This window comes from Lathyrus oleraceus, chromosome 4, assembly GCF_024323335.1.
Source record: "Lathyrus oleraceus cultivar Zhongwan6 chromosome 4, CAAS_Psat_ZW6_1.0, whole genome shotgun sequence".
Classification (NCBI taxonomy): domain Eukaryota; kingdom Viridiplantae; phylum Streptophyta; class Magnoliopsida; order Fabales; family Fabaceae; genus Lathyrus; species Lathyrus oleraceus.
Genome location: NC_066582.1, coordinates 137,485,400 through 137,499,632, shown reverse-complemented (window position 1 = coordinate 137,499,632; position 14,233 = coordinate 137,485,400). Strand labels below are relative to the sequence as shown.

The 14,233-nt window shown below is 32.6% G+C and overlaps 1 non-coding gene across 1 annotated transcript; it reads left to right on the top strand.

Annotated features, from left to right (window-relative positions):
* The first annotated feature begins 1,255 nt into the window (after positions 1–1,255).
* LOC127077533 (small nucleolar RNA R71) lies at positions 1,256–1,362 on the top strand. The gene has a single exon (XR_007787331.1). It is a non-coding gene; the product is annotated as a small nucleolar RNA R71 (small nucleolar RNA).
* The last annotated feature ends 12,871 nt before the right edge of the window (positions 1,363–14,233 follow it).

The window sequence follows — 14,233 nt, the reverse complement described above, 5'->3', positions numbered from 1 at the left end:
ATATTGTTAAAAATTGTTCAGGATTAAGAGAAGTCTCTAAAAATATGACGATGACACGACTTCTAGTTGTTTTTCTAAAAATATGACTATGAAACAATATATATATATATATATATATATATATATATATATATATATATTGTTTCATAGAATATGAGAATGTAGTATTTAAATGGTTTTCAAATATGACGAATGATATAATGCAAATATCTTTAAATATTGCTAAAAATTGTTCAGGATTAAGAGAAGTCTCTAAAAATATGACGATGACACGACTTCTAGTTGTTTTTCTGAATTGGAGGTTATTTCAGTAGCATTTTTGTCAACATTTTCTTCATTATGTCCTTCTGAGGAAGGCTCCTTAGTGGACTTTACTTCATCTTGTGAATTGTCCTGAACTGACAGTTTTTCACTTGACTGATTGTTTCTTGGTGTGAATGCTCCACATTCCTTTCTACTTCTAAGCTTAATGATCTGACAAGTTTCAACAACTTTAACTACAGATGTTAGTGTTGGAGCTTCAGTAGAGCTTGGGGGAGCACCTAGATATCTTGAACTAAGTGCAGTGGAAATCTGTCCCACTTGGTTCTCTAGATCTTGATGCTTATTCCTTGTGCTTAAAATTAATTTTTGATCTCTTGGATGAAGGATTTTAAAATGTTTTTCAGCTAGTCATTCCTTTGATTTATCACATCATAGTTAGGTGCAGAATAACCATGAGAAATTTGTGGTGCTTTAGTTGCTTGAGGCTTTAGTTGATTTTTATTAATTACTCCATGAGAAATTGTGGTGATTGCGCAAATCAGAATTATAAGTGTTGCTGTAGGGGTTGTTATACTTGTTGTTGCCAACATAGTTTACAAAAATTGGATTTGCTAAGCATTCTTTAAATAAATGAGCACCTTCACAATAGACACATGCAACCTCTGATGTGTCAGTAACCACCTTAATAGGTCTAGGCTTTGTCACTTAAGGAGTCATCGGGTTCTTCCTCATCTTATGGATTTGAGCCACCTGAGCAGTAAAAGTTATAGTCTCAGTGACTTCATGAATACCAATAGGTCTCTTTTGATTTGAATTAGCTAATTCCCTAGTGACAGGCCATTGATAGGTGTTGGCTGTGATACTCTCAATCAACTTATAACCTTCTTCATAAGATTTAGACAAAAGAGCTCCGCCACTTAAGGCATCTAACATATTCCTTGAGGAAGGCACCAATCCATTGTAAAAAATTTCAAGTTGAATACAGATTGGTATCCCATGGTAGAGACATTGTCTAAGCAGTTCCTTAAATCTTTCCCAAGTATCAAATATGGATTCATCCTCTCCTTGCCTAAATGAAGTTACCTCGTTTCTCATTTTAGCATTTTTGGAAGGAGGGAGATACTTGACCAAAGTTTCCATTCAAATTTAATTTATGTTAGTTTTAAATGCTTCTTTTGTGAGTGAATGTTGTTCAACAATAAGAATATTATAATGCAGTCAGGTTTTTTATAAATTGATAATTGACAATATGTTTAAACACTATGGGCGTTTAATATATGCAACATACCAGAATGCAGAAATAACAATATAACAATACATAAAAATCAAACATTTTTATGAAATCCCTACAAAAATAACAATGTATCAGTCTACGCTCTATAACAGCCTGTGCATTATACTAATACGCTATATGAATACACTATATAATTTTATGCATATGAATACACCATATAATTTTATGCATCAATTTGTGCAAGCTCATATATCATACTTATAATATCTTTTGATAATAATATTAGGCTAAAATAACTAATTTTATCAACACTATCTAGTAAACTAGTTTCAAATTATATTTAAATTTGGGTTTATTCTATTGCTTAACGGGAATTTCTTATCCCATCTTATGAGGTGAAAAAACACTCTATAGAAAACCGAAAATGCTCCTCAAATTTCGAAGATGCATCTCCGGACGCACCTCAGATGCACACAATTCATTCGTTTTTGGGCCACACCCCAATTTTATAACTTAATTTAGTTAAAAAATGCATTTCTAGAATGTCTCCGAAAATGTTTTCGATGTTAGATATATATATATATATATATATATATATATCATATGTTCTTGATAACAAAAGAACAACAAGATCAATAAAACAAAATGCGGAAATAGAATTAGAGGTTTTACCTTCAGCCATTGTTGCAGTGTTGTGAGTGCACTGCCTTTGATTCTTCCAAGCTCTTGCTCTCTCAATATAGATGGTGTATTTCTTTTCTGATGAGAGAAAGCTTTGAGGACCAAATACTATTTATAGGCTTGATTCTACCATCAAGAATTTAAAGCCATTAAAACTCATTACCACCCAATTAAATGGTCATATCAATTTACATTAAAACCAAAATAAATCATACCCTTTTCAGAACCAAAATCCTAAAACTATGGACCATATTAAATTGGTTTTTTATTATTAATACTTATTATAATAAAAATAAGAAACCATTACATTCTCCCACTTGGTCCATAAAACTGATTATTGGCATAAATGAGTCATGGAAAACTTACTCAAGAAATAAATATGAGAATCATAGAGATAGTCCCTCTTAAAGCGAGTAGTCTCATCTATGTATTACAACATGTCTATTTTCAAGTACGTATCTGTAATATGGTAACTAACTTGATGAATAAACCAATGTTTACTCTTGGTCCAGATGTAACATATTTTCTCAAACTAATGTGCGCATGAAAATGAGAAAACATCACAATATAAGAGTTTTAGTAATAAATTGTATGTATACAATCATAAGGATGACCCAAGTCCCATGTTCTCTACATAATACTTAAATTTTATTGGTGGCATGCCCTTAGTCAAAGGATCAACGATCATTAAATCAGTACTAATGTGATTAATAACTACTATTTTATCTTTAATTCTTTCTCTAATGGCTAAATACTTTATGCTGATGTGCTTGCTTCGACTTCCACTTTTATTGTTCTTAGCCATAAAGACAACTGTTGAATTATCGCAAAAAATCTTTAGAGGTTTAGAAATAGAATCCATGATTCTAAGCCCAGAAATAAAACTCTTAAGCCATACACCATGAGAAGTAGCCTCAAAACAGGAGACAAACTCGGCTTCCATAGTAGAAGTAGAAACCAAGGTTTGCTTAGTACTTCTCCATGAAATAGCTCCATCAGCCATCATAAAAATATATCCTGATGTTGATTTGCGAGAATCAACACAACCAGCAAAGTCGGAGTCTGAATAGCCGATCACATCAAGATTGTCTGTCTGCCTATACATTAGCATGTAATCTTTTGTTCCTTTAAGATATCTCAACACCTTCTTTGCAGCTTTCCAGTGATCCATACCTGGATCACTCTGATATCTTCCTAAGATTCCAACAGCAAATGCAATGTCGGGCCTTGTGCATACTTGAGCATACATAAGACTTCCAACAACAGAAGCATATGGAATGTTCTTCATTTGTTCCCGCTCAAAATCATTCTTAGGGCATTGATTCAAATTAAATCTATCGCCCTTGACAATGGGTGCAACACTTGGTGAACAATCTTTCATTCTAAATCTCTCTAAAACTTTATTGATGTAGGTTTCTTGTGATAGACCCAAAATTCCTCGAAGTCTATCTCTGTGAATGCCAATGGCATAAGATGCCTCACCCATATCCTTCATATCAAAGTTTTTAGAGAGGAATTATTTCACCTCATGTAGAAAACCTTTATCATTGGTTGCAAGTAGTATGTCATCCACATACAAAATGAGAAAACAAATTTTACTCCCACTGACCTTCTGGTATATGCATTGATCCATGGGGTTTTCAATAAACCCAAATGAAGATATTGTTTCATAGAATTTAAGATACCATTGACGAGAGGCTTGTTTTAAACCATATATGGATCTCTTAAGCTTACAAACGAAATGCTCACCACTATTAGAAGAGAAACCTTCAGGTTGTTTCATATAAACCTCCTCCTCTAAATCACCATTAAGAAAGGTTGTTTTCACATCCATTTGATGCAACTTAAGGTCAAAATGTGCAACTAATGCCAAGATGACACAAAGAGAATCTTTCTTAGATACAGGAGAAAAAGTATCAGTGTAATCGATTCCCTCCTTTTGAGTAAATCCCTTAGCAACGAGTTTGTCCTTGTATCTCTCAATGTTGCCTAATGAATCTTTCTTGGTTTTAAAGACCCATTTACAACCAATGGCATTTGCCCCATTAGGTAACTCTACAAGATCCCATATGTCGTTGTTTTTCATGGAATTCATTTCATCATTCATGGTATCATACCACAAATTTGACTCTTTGCAACTCATGGCTTGTCTAAAGCTCTCAGGATCATTCTCAGCTCCAACATTATAGTCAGATTCTTGTAGATACACAATGTAATCATTAGGAATGGCTAATTTTCTTGTCCTAGTAGATCTTCTTAATGTTTGATCAACATTTTCTTGTGGATCTTGTTGTTCAACTAATTGTTCATCATCTTGATGACCAACTTGATTTACTGGATCATTAGTAGCTTGTGGAGTCTCGATGATTGGTTGATCAACATCCATTTGAACTTGAGGGATGTTGTAAATAGTAACCAATCTATTACTTGGAGTGGAAGGTTCATACTCTATATGATCATGCATAGAAATTGAATTTTTTATTTGATCGCTCCCACTAGTCAAATGATTTTCAAGAAACTTTGCATTTCTTGACTCCACAATCCTAGTTGTATGAGATGGACAATAAAATCTATAACCTTTAGACCTTTCGGCATATCCAATGAAATACCCACTAATGGTCCTCGGATCTAGTTTCTTTTCTTATGGGTTATAAATCCTCACCTCAGACGGGCATCCCCAAACGCGCATATGTCGTAAACTCGGCTTCCATCCTTTAAATAACTCAAATGGTGTCTTTGGGACAACCTTGGATGGAACCCGATTTAGAATATACACAGTCGTCTTTAGTGCTTCATTCCACAATGATTTAGGAAGATTAGAGTTGCTAAGCATACTCAGCACCATGTTCAATAATGTTCGGTTTCTTCTTTCTGCAACACCATTTTGGTTCGGAGAACCGGGCATGGTGTATTGGGTAACAATCCCATGTTCTTGAAGAAACTTAGCAAATGGACCAGGTGCTTGTCCACTCTTAGTGTATCTACCATAGTATTCACCACCCCGATCTGATCTCACTATCTTTATTTGTTTTCCACACTGGTTCTCAACTTCAGCCTTAAAGACTTTGAAGGCATCCAGTGCTTCATATTTATTGTTAAGTAAATAAATATTCATATATCGTGAGTAATCATCTATGAAAGTGATGAAATATTTCTGACCATGTGCATCCATATTAGGACAACATATGTCTGTATGAATTATTTCTAATATACTTGAAGTTCTATTGGCACCTTTCTTAGACATGTTGGTTTGCTTTCCCTTAATGCAGCCAACACAAGTTTCAAAGTCAGCAAAATCTAGAGTATTAAGTACCCCATCTTTTACTAACCTTTTAATTCTCTCTATGGAGATATATCCTAATCTCCGATTCCATAACATAGAAGAATTCTCATTAATATTACACCACTTAGTGCCAGTTTGAACATGCATTGAACTATAACTGGATTCGATTCGTAAATTAATACGATAAAGACCATCAGACAATATACCATTCCCAACACATTCCGAATTAATAAAATAATTCAAACAAGGTGTCTTTAAAATTAAAGGAATATCCAAAAGGTACAAGTCTAGAAACTGAAATCAAGTTTCGTGAGAAACTTGGTACATAAAAGGTCCTTTCTAATTTTAAAACAAAACTATTATTCAAAATTAAATTGTAAGTTCCAATAGCTTCCACATGTGAGCCCATCCTGCTTCCTGATAGGACAATTCGCTCACTTCCCATTGGCTTCCTTAGGTTTTGCATACCTTGTAAGGAATTTGTTATATGGATTGTTGATCCAGAATCAATCCACCAGATGTTAATATTAACATCGGTCATATTAGATTCATAACAAACAAATGAGAATAAATTACCTTTCTTCTCAAGACATTCTTTGAATCCAGGACATTCCTTCTTCATGTGTCCTCCCTTTTTACAGAAGTAACACTTTGCTTCTTTCTTGATATCACTTTGCGGTGGTATTTTGAATTTCCCTTTCTGATTGGCTTCTGACTTGTCAGTTTTGAAAGCTCTGTTCTTCCCGCGAGTGCTTGTCAGCAATGCACATTCACTCTGTTCCATTACAAGCCTTTCTTCTTCATGAACACACATGGTCATTAATTCATTGATTGACCATTTGTCTTTATGTGTATTGTAGGAGATCTTGAAAGGCCCATACTCAGACGGGAGAGAGTTCAGAATATAGTGCACCAGGAAGGAGTCAGACATATCAACCTCAAGTTTCTTAAGTTAAGCTGAAATGCCACACATTTTCATTATGTGCTCACGCACACCTTTCACACTGGTGAGTCGGTAGGAGGAAAATTTCATAATTAATGTGCTTGCCAAAGCCTTTTCAGAAGTGACGAACTAATCGTCAATGGCTTTCAGCAAATCACAGACATTCTCATGCTGATCGATAGAACCACGTATTCCACCTGTGACCTTAGTCTTAATGAACATCACACTGAGCCGGTTGGATCTCTCCCACCGCTCATATAGTGTGATTGCAACTGGAGTACTTTCATCTGTAATTGCAGGTGGTTCGTCTTTCCTAATAGCATAATCTATGTCCATCCATCCTAGATGGAGGAGAATTCTTTCCTTCCACACCTTATAGTTATCTCCTCTGAGCTCGGGAATATCACATCAGATATCAGAAAAATTAGCAGGTTGAGAAGCTAAAAGGATAAACAAAATTGATGTCAAAATTTGAGGCATAAATATTATCCAAATTGTATGTATTATCAATATAAAGATACCATAAAATAAATCTTGCAACATAAAAATTATCCGTGGGCTAAATTTTAATGTAATAAGATTTATAAAAAAATTGCGATAGATTTTTCAAACCTCACACTTTACGTGCATGATATAATTTTGTTTTTCTATCCAAAATTAATACTTTATGATAAAACTATCAAATTATGTACCAATTCATAATTCCTGTGGGCAAGTTATGAAAATATTTTGACATTTTATCCCAATTAATCATACAAATATAATAAAAATTCCTGTAGGATAAAATTCATTATACCACGTATAATTAACTACAATTTTATGTCTAATAATTTATGTGATCTCAAAACTTTAAAAAAATAATCTCAATTAATTTAAGGATGCTGTGGTTAATCCAAATTAATCAAAATTACAACGATCACTAGACATAGTAACTCAATTATATGAGAGAACAAAAATAAATAAATAAGATCTCTTATAGAATTGCTTAACAAAATAATGACATTATAAATCAATTTTAATTTTTTGCAGAAATTTAATTCAAAGATTAAATAATAAGGCATAATAATCAGTAAAAATGAAATCATATGGGTATGAACAGAATCAAAATACATGTTTAACAAAGCAGCCCAGCGGTAACATTCATGAATGCCATGGATTAGGACATGAGTTCAATATATATATATATATATATATATATATATATATATATATATATATATATATATATATATATATATATATATATATATATATATATATATATATATATATATATATATATATATATATATATATATATATATATATATATATATATATATATATATATATATATATATTGATCCTACGTTCCTGATAACAAAAGAACAACAAGATCAATAAAACAAAATGCGGAAATAGAATTAGAGGTTTTACCTCCAACCATTGTTGCAGTATTGTGAGTGCACTGCCTTTGATTCTTCCAAGCTCTTTCTCTCTCAATATAGATGGTGTATTTCTTTTCTGATGAGAGAAAGCTTTGGGGACCAAAACCTATTTATAGGCTTTATTCTATCATCAAGAATTTAAAGCCATTAAAACTCATTACCACCCAATTAAATGACCATATCAATTTACATTAAAACCAAAACAAATCATACCCTTTTCAGAAACAAAATCCTAAAACTATGGACCATAATAAATTGGTTTTTTTATTATTAATACTTATTATAATAAAAATAAGAAACCGTTACATTCGAAACTCACAAGAAAAGGCAAACTGAAATATTTAGTACCAAATGTGAATGGGATAATTGTCAATAAAAGAGGTTGTTTGGACAATATTTTGTGGATGATATCTGTAAGACCCTAATTTTGACCCTAAGATCCCTCATGTCATCATATCATTTCTCATTTGCATTTGCCTCAAAGATCATAGCATCTTGGCTCCTTTACCCTAGGGTTGGGACTTGTGTGAGTTGGTTTGAGACCACCAAGCATGATTGAATTATATATTATTGATTTTCTCATTTTGTTTACTAACCAAAAGCACAAAAATATGTCACTAAGCTCTTTTGTTTTGAAGCTCAAGCAGTCATGTGATCCAAGGCTCCTAGGAGGCCCCTATGCCCATTGAAGTGGCCAGATGAAGATGAAAGCAAGCATGAAAATGGTTCCCAAAGCTCTCAATCATCATATATGTCTCCCAAGTATCTCAATTTGTCAATTTGATCAAGATAAATCAAAGGGCTTAAGGCTTGTTTCCCAAGGAAACCCTAATTCAACTGTGCATTGACTATGCCTTGCTCATGAAGAAACCTCAATCTATGATCAAATAAAATCAAGGGAAGTTCTTTCATTCATCATTTTATGAATATATGAGCCTATTTTAGTGTCCTCAATCATTCATTCATCAAGATTTCAAGTTTGGACTTGAGAAGTTGACCAGTCAATTCATCTGGCTATTTTGGAATCCACTAAGACCTAACTTTTGATGTGTTTGTCAAATGATGATGACCCCAAGATCAAAAATGTTCTTAAGAACCATATGAACAAATTTAATGTTCATCAAAATGTCATTTGAAACTTAGAGGGTCATCATTCATTTCAAAACATTATAGGCCATTTTGACTGAAACCCTAATTTTAGGTCAACTTCCCAAGGACCTAACTCATTCATTTTTTTATGATTTTGAGGTTATACCGAGTGCATTGGAAATTTTAAGATGTCTACTTCAATTGTTATGTTGGACAAAATTTGATAATCCTAAAATAAACACATGTGATAATACAAAACATTATAGGTCACTTTGGACCAAAGCCATTGAATCTTGAAAAAGTCCAACTTCAAGTGCCCATAACTTTCTCATTAAAAATCCAAATGATGCAAAATTTAAGTCCAAATTTATTGTATTGAAAGGATCTACAACTTTGACCTGTAAGGGTTTTCCATTTAAGGCTTTCATCATTGAAACAGAAGGGCTTGAAGTTGGTCATTTTTGGCAAATTTTTCAAATACATGTTTTGTACCTTGAACTTCATGGCTAGTTTTCACAAATTTTTAAACGCCAAATGGATTTTTGTTAAACATAACTTTTGTTCCTTATGTCAAGACCTTTCCAACCATTACTCACATGCCTATGATTGGATTTTCCAAATGGGACTTTCGAAGAGAAGAAATTTTATGACCATTTATGCATTTCATGTTAAATCTTCATGCACAATCCAATACCATGCAATCTGCACGTCCAATTCAACTTGGTTGATGTTCAGCATTCATTTGCAATTGGTTTTGGGCCTCACATGCGCCTGTACAGGCCCATGCATGGAGGACCCAAGTTCATGCACACGAGTTTGCTCACACTTTCCTTGCAACTATGGCTATAAATAGAATGTTTGCCTCACTCAAATCTCAACCTGAAGGCGCCTGAATCCCTTCTAAATTCATTTCCCAACCTCTCACCAAAGGAATTTGAGTTTTCACTTTTCATTTTCAAGTTTGATTTTCAACAACATCAGTTGAATTTCAATACTAATTCATAAGCCTAGCTCTCATACCAAGCATCAGGATCAAGCTGCAAGCAAAGGATTGGTTGGATTGTGCTCATAAACGTTGCACTTCAAAGGTTTACACCATAACTGTTTTGCTTCAAATCTCCCTATATATTGTGCATTGCTTGTGTTGGCATGGTTTTCTGAAGTCCCCATGTGAGAGGCAAGCCAATGGTGGCTTTAATTTTGTGAATTGTTGAACTTCAGATTGAACACCTAGTTTTTCAACCTCAGATTTCTTCCTCCATAAAGATCTTGAGTGAAAACTAAGGTCACAGGGGTGATGTACATCACCCCAGCTTTAATTTGGTGTATGGATCGCGTGTTTTAGTTGAGGTTGCAAAACCTGCAACTGGTGGTCGGACTGTGCCTTCTCACCGGAGAAGACGGTGGTTTCCACTACCGTCCCCACCCGTTTGAACCATGGTCGTTGGATGATGATTACCAGATCTAATCATGGCCTTACATTGTTATGACTTTTTTTAATGTTGCATACCACGCGTTTGACCAAGGTGTATGATGAGCGTGCGCCTGAGAACCTTAGGATTGGCCACATCAATTAATGAATGTGGATCCAACGCCTCCTGATTTTTCTAATTTCTTAATTTTTGTTTTATTTTCTTTAATTCTTTTTATTTTCAAAAATTCATAACTTTTTTATTTGGAATCACAAAAATATGGGACCAATTGCAAAAAAAATCTCTTAAATTCTGGTTTCATAAAATGATTTTTAATTATTTTTGTGATTCCATTTAATATTTTTTATGAATTATTTCATTTCTGATTATTTTTAATTCATTTAAAATACCATTTGATATTCAAAAATGCCAAAAATATTTTCTTAACATCTTTGGATGATGATAAGCCTATGAAAAATATTCTCATCAATTTCTTAATTGATTTGAGATTTATTTGAGATTTTAGTCCAATTATATTATTTTTCTTCATTTTTAATTGTTTAAAATTAGTTTCTGTTTTCAAAAAATGCTGAGAAAATTTGTCAAACCTTGTTTGACCATGTAAGACTTATGATGATCCAATTGGACTTATCCAAGTTGATTTGAAATGGATTTGAAGTTTGACATTTATTTGTCCATTTTATTTTATGCATTATTTTAATTCCAAAAAATACCAAAAATATGTTTGACCTTTCTTGACTTCTAATCTTTATTTCACTTCTGTTTACCATTGATTGATGTTGATTCCATTCATGTTTGATCAATGTGTTTTGGTTATGTCATTTGATTTCTCATTTTGGTTCATTTCATTTCCATCTTCATCTTCTTCTTTTTCTTTTGACCAATGAGTTAATGATTTGTGGTTAGCATTGACATATGAAAGGCTTAACCTTCTTTGATCCAAATCAAATTCAACTTGATCAAAGATCAAGTGAATTGCTTTGTGTCCAAGATAGGTTGCTTCTTGATCAAGCAAAGAACCTGAAATCCATACAAGGTCATTCTTCTTTTCTTTTGGCATGACAAGTTGTAGGAGCTTGGCTTACTAGTCATGATCTCTAACTTGTGTTTATTTGCCTATAGTTTTATTGACCGGCCTCAGATAGGTGTGACTACTACATTAGTCCACTTACGATTGCTTAACATAGCGCTAAATTGCCTTATGGCACACTAACACTAACTACTAATGACTAACTTTTAATTCAAGCATTTAATTCTTGCAATTTACTTTAATACAATTTAATTTCTTGCTCATTTATTCATATTTTCTTTTCCCTTTTCTCATTTGAGCTCATGTTTATGTTTGTGCCATTTTCCTTTTGCTCACTTGAGCACATTATTGTGTAAATATACTATTGCATTGTGCTTGTTTTGTCTTTGTTTGTGTGAACCCAATGCAAAAAGGAGAAAGGACTTAGAATTAGGACCTTACCTATGCTTAATGGAGTTCAAGAGCAACTAAGCCTCATGCCTTTAGAATGCTAAATTTGTTGAAGAACAACTAGGCCTCATGCCTTTAGAATGTTTATATCTTGAAGTTAACCTTAAAAGAACCCCTATTCTAAACTCACTCTTGTCCATTCTTTCTATTGCATTGTGAACCTTTTGATTGTTTGTTCTTGTGTGATAGGGATTCCAAACTTGATCTAGTTAGAAGGACCATTGTCATGAACATCCAAGATAAGAGAGACAAAGCCCAATTGGAAGATCCTAGGAGTTTGATTGAACATTTGCTTGATTGTTTGAGTTAATTGCTTGTTGCTTGCTAAGTCCAAAGGAAAGGAGCTCTTGGGTCATCTTTATGATCTCAAGAAAGGAACTCCAAGGGTTTTATTCTCTTCTCTCATCTTTGTATGTTTAAGGCTAACCCTTCTTTTCTTCTCTCCACTCTAACCCAAGTCAAACTCATTTTGTGCAAACATTGACATTGTTTTCAAAATTAGAAACTCAGGCCATATGCTTTTGATTTTTCAAACTCTTTTCATTAATACTTATTTTGAATTGAATTTTAAGTCAACTTTGACTTCATTTTTGTGAATACTTCTAATTTGTAAATACAACTCACTCAATTTGCTTTTGTGGTTTCAATGATCACCTTTGTTAAAACCTTTTTCATAAACATTAGCCATAGGTTTGAGTTATCATAGTGGTTGATGTAAACCTCACCTCATCCTTAGTGATTGGACTATAAGTCTTCCATACTTATTATAGGGTGGATCCTTCACTAGTATGTTGAAGCTCTCCTCACATGGTGGATTGCTGGTTTAGGTTGAGTTTTCTCCCTTTGATAACAAAAGACCTTAAGGCCTTTGATCAAATCAATTCACCAATCTTTTGAGATGTTTACCCCGAACTACGAGGTTTTGATCCTATCTTTGTGATGGTACGTAGGCAATGGGTTTATCCATTCAAACAGCAAAATTATAAATAATTTGTATATTCTTTTCTTATCTCCCCAATCATGTTTGCACAAATATTTTCACAAATACCAACCTACCATACAACATTTGCAAAAAGGGCTCCCTTAGAGTACTAAGGATGTTTTGGGTGCTTAAAACCTTCCCATTGCATAACCAACCCCCTTACCCAGATCTCTGACATTTTTATTAGTTTTTGATTTGATAAAACTTCTCGGTTTTTGTTCGCTTTCTAACCTTTCCTTTGGATAAATAGAAGTGCGGCGGCAACTCGAATTTTATGATTTACTTTTGATTTAGTCAATAAATCTAAAGGTAACGAATACTCCACTACAATATCGTAGGTTAGATGGAGGTAACTAAATGTGATAAAAAATGCATCAAACAGAATATTACTTGAATCCTTAAAGAACAAAGACGAGGGATTTATAAAAAAACAAGACACTCAACAATAAATATTTGAAGTTACTTATAGATTATATAATTGGTGTTTGAAAATGTTTATGTGAGTTTCCAAAATGCATTTTCGGAATAATTTAAATAATAAAATTGATGTGTGCCTAAGAAATGAATGAGTTGTGTAGGTATTAGGTGTGTCCAAAGATGTATTTCCAAAATTTAAAGGTATTTTAATATTTTCACGTGGTGTATTTAAGAAACTCTCTTACTTAACATAATTAAATATCCATACACAACATTTTAAATAACAAGAAAACATAAAAATAAAAATAAATTTTTAATTACAACTTTACTTTGCCACTAAAACAAAGAAAACAAACAAAAGTTCCAAAATAATAACCCATTAAAATATAAGAATAAAATCTCAAATACTTCATCATCATTTTTATTCATTTTCATTGTAGATACACTTTTATGCATGATCATTTCTTCCTCATACCAATTAAAAAAATTATAAGTTTTTTCACATTTTTGTGACAACAAAGAATTATGTATTAAAAGATTATGTGCTAAGAATTAGAACCTACAAACAAACAAAAAATCACAAAATTTAACATAATTTAGTTCTCAAACATCTAAAATATCAAAATATTATGTGATTGATGTGACACAAATGAAAAAAAAAATTTATATCGAAAAATCACTTGATTCATTATATATATATATATATATATATATATATATATATATATATATATATATATATATATATATAAACTACAATTGATAATATAAAATCTAAAAAGACAAAACTTAAAAATGAATTAAAAAAAAAAATCAAAACTGCAATTAAAACAAAGTTGTAAAATAAAAAACAATAGACAACAATATTGACACAATATTTTATTTTCTGTGGGACCCACTTGCCTACGTGACACACAGCCATATCAAGCGTAATGCCAACGCAACAAACCACCAGCATACACACATCTAAAGCCCGCATCACATTTTTTCCGAACAAGTC